Genomic DNA, 4,385 nt, shown 5'->3' on the forward strand with positions numbered 1-4,385 from the left:
ATTATTCTTTGTAGTCTCCACGTATGATAGAGTAATATGTAGCAAACAACTACACGAGAAAGCTTTTTTTTTTTTTTTTTGTAGTTCAAAAAGAGATTTATAAAGGAGTATGGTATTGTGATGTTGAAGATTTAGGTGAGGAAGATGGATGGAACTTTTTAATGTTATGCACATGAACCACAAACATGAAATAAGCAACGTATAATGTATTTTATTTTTTAATTATAAATTAATTTTATATTATCATAATGTTATAATCAAATGTGTTTTTAGGTACATATGATTATGTGATTATAGAAAATTTTAATTTTTTAAATCACATGTGATTATAATCAGATTTGATTATAGGTACATGTGATTAAAATCACATGTGATCATACGTGCCACTCCAGATGTGATTATAGGTACATGTGTTTAAAATCACATATGATTATAAGTACATGTGATTACAAGTACATGTACAATCATATATGATTATGAGTACATGTTTAATCAGATGATTAATATATAATCATATGTGATTTTATATTGTTATAGGTGGAACTAAAATATGCTGAAAAAGAAGTGAACTGCAGTTGTGGACATTTTAATCGTTTTGGTATACTGTGTAGACATGCTTTCAGAATATTGATGAACAATTTTTTTTGATGAAATTCTAGATAAATATATTCTTAGGCGATGGAGAAAGGATGTAATATCTTCAAGTTATCAACTTTCAAGATATCATTTTGATGAAGAGGATGCAAATGTTACTAAACTGGTTAATAAAGTATTTTTCAATATTGAGTCTGCTTTAGATATTGTGAGAGATGATAAGCAGACGCTAGCATCTTTCGCTGAAAAAACACAACTTTTTTTGAATGATGTGAAGAGTAATTCTTCAAATGAAGTGCCTGTTACGAATTCTGGTATCGTTGAGAGAAATTATAAGGTTATATACCAGAAGAGGTTGAGATTTTTGTTCCATATGTTCAACACAATAAAGGACATAGAAAGAAAAGTCTTATTGGTGAAGTTAAAAAACCAGTTATGAAAGTTCAAAAGAAGACCATAAAATGTTGAATGTGTGGTAAAAGAGAACCGCAAAATAGTCGTACATGTCCAAGCATATTTGTTACTTATAAATGATGTATATCATATAATGTTCATAAGAATTGATAATCATATATGATTTTTTAAAGTCATAATAATATTTGATTTTTATGTGATTTATTTTCTGATTATTAGTTTTTTATTTTTTAAGCATTATATGTTCATAAGAATTGATAATAAATTTTCATTACAAGTGATAATCATACGTGAGTGTCTTTGATTTAATCTATTTGGCTATATTACATATGGTAATCATATGTGATTGAGTATACAAACTATGTTTATGTTTGTAATCACATGTGATTGATGTATAAATCATACTTTATTCATGTTGGATTCGGTGTCTAAGCCCATAACTATAATTGGTATGTGCTTGAATTGATGGTAGCATAGTCCTTTTGGGTCATTATACCAGCAACTAGACATGATGATTTTTGGAGAGAGGTTGAATTTATTATTTGAATAATAAATTGGAATAAATGATTTATTAATGTATTATGAAAATAATATATTAATTAGAAACCATATTATTTAATTAGAAATTAATTGGAATTAATTTCGGGATTAAAAGAATAAATTGAAAGTGCAGTGGCTAAAGTTCAATTATTCAATAGTTGAACAAGAGGTTCTAGAACCTTCCTAGAAGGTGGTGGACGAAATTCCTAAGGATAATTAGGGTTTCTAGATTATCCCATGTGGATAATTAAGGAGGTGTATATGTAATGGTGTTGATTATAATGACAAATATGGAATATGAAAGATCTAGTGAATCATCAAAGAAATCATGAACACAAGGAGTAAATAAATATTTTAAGCTCTCATTAGTTTGGTTAGAAAGAGTACAAATGGGTTTGTAATAATTCTCTCTCTAAAAGTAATCTCTCCCAAATGAACATTACAAGTTCTTACATAATGGGAGTCACTCACTTCCTAATTATAGGAAAGACTCAACCCATTTACATATACAAGAGGGTAAGCTACATCCAAGGATAACTTTGCACCCTGACATTCTCCCGCTCAAAGTTAGGATTGGATGTCCCGACTTCAATATCCAATGAGCGCACACGATCAAGACCAACTCCCCCTCGAAATGATACCGGTCTTCAAATCCGCAAATGAATACACGAAGCTTCGAATACCCACTATTCATTCTCCCCCATTCATAATAAACAAAATGATTATAAAACCCATTAAGGGTGAGAAGTGCCCGATGAATAATCTTCACATAACTCCCCCTTGATGTGTGCCAAAAATGAAACCTCAAAAAAGTTGCATGGAAAAACAATCACGAAAAAGTCTTGAAAATTTTCCAATTTTTGTGAAAGTTCTTGACTTTTGGGTGAGAGTTGCAAGAATTTTCAAAATTCGGGTAAAAACTGCCATTTTTAGAATTCAATAGGGACCTGTTGCATCAAAAACAGCTAAATATGCAAAACTCTACCCCATTTGCGAAACTGGGCATAAAATGTAAATTCATTACCTATAGGGACTGAATTTGTAAAATTCTCCATTTATCCAAATTGTTAGCCCAATATCGAAGTTGGGTAATTTCTGCCAACATTTTGAAACTGTAGTGGCTAAATGAGAAACTTCAGCCTTTTTCACAAAATATTATCATCATGTCTAAATTGGACCATTTGTGCCATTTCGTGAAAAGATTAGGGACCCAATTCCAAAGTTTCATGTTCTTCTTCTTAGTTTGTTATACAGGTGCGATTCGCTTTAGATCTACACACTTCGCTTTTAGTGGTCAACCCTTTGCTTTTATCCTTCAAGACTTCGTTAAGAAAGCATGTATGCTAGACAATGAAGCATCTTCTTAATTTGTCAAAGGAAATCCGGAAACAAAGCCATTCGAACACTGAATAATGAACAGTAACGTCTTGAACATTCAACTTTGTTCTTCGCTACTCGACATCAAGTCGACATCTCACTCCAACTCGTTGCTAATGAATAACAGTCCTTCGCTTGTTTTTTAACGGGTCTTTATTCTCAACAAGAAGGTCTTCATTTCACATGTCTCCAAATGAGTGTATTCCCAATTCATTTTCAAATAACACTCAATTTCGACAATCGACTCCTAACATAACTCCATATCACAATCTCGTGTGCAAACTCCAAATCGATCTCCCATACAATTCTCCAATTTCGAACTGTCAACAAATTGCAGTCAACATCAAAACAGTGAGACCCAAAATCAACTATCTTCGAACCTCGTCTCCAACCCATTGATTCTCAACTCCATTGATATCAGCCATAGTTCTCAATCAACCACTTCTCTATTAACGAAATCCATATACACCGTTGAATTTCTCAATCAATCCAGACTTATCAATCACTTCGCTTTTACAGATTGTCATTGAACAACTCTTCCCAGTTCATTTGCAAAGTCAATGTTTGTTCATCCCCAAACCATCGACCATCGAACCTGATTTCAAGCTATTAACCATCGACCATCGGTAACAAAGCCATTTCGAAAACAAACTGCCAATCATCGACATCAAAACAATCGATTCCATCCATATCTATTCCCATTTTGTTCACAGTGACATCAAATCCAAGACTTCATATTTACAAACCAACCATTCAACATAAGAATTCACTACTCCACTCATTATCAAACAACGAACACGATGCAAGTTTCGAAATCAAGTACAATTCAATTTCATCTTCTGTTTCAATTAGTTTCAGCTCTAAGTTCTCAAGAACACTAATTTTGACTCCAAAAAGTCAACTCAAACCAAATCAATAATACCGATCTCAAATTTGATTTCAAGCATGAGCTTTCTTGACTTGAATCAAATCATCACCATCGAATTTGATCCTGTCGATTCGAACTCAAATCGATTTTCAACTCTAAATCATTTAAAATCAAAATCATCGTCCTTCGAAATCAAAATCAAGTTCCCACTTGCAGATTAACAAACACCAACCATCGATTATTAGAAACGATTAAAAGGAACCGATAAAACAAGAATGAAATACAAAAATAATCCGATTATGAACTGACAAACAATCAGATGAAGAAATGATTAAAAGTGGATTCGATGGTACAATCAGATAAAGAAGATGTACAAGTCAACTGATGAACAATTCTTTTAGAGAATCATACGACTTTCGGACTTAATCAAATACATCGGATCTTAAAAGGAATGGTTTGGCTCCTGATAATCGATCAATGAATAGTGATGAGGTTCCAATTTGGGCTTTTTAAATCGAATCGATTAATAAAAATTAGGATTAGGCTTCGAAAAACAAATTTGATGATGAACAATGAATTTCAAATTTGATGT

Source organism: Lactuca saligna, chromosome 2, assembly GCF_052625555.1.
Source record: "Lactuca saligna cultivar CGN05327 chromosome 2, ASM5262555v1, whole genome shotgun sequence".
Classification (NCBI taxonomy): Eukaryota; Viridiplantae; Streptophyta; class Magnoliopsida; order Asterales; family Asteraceae; genus Lactuca; species Lactuca saligna.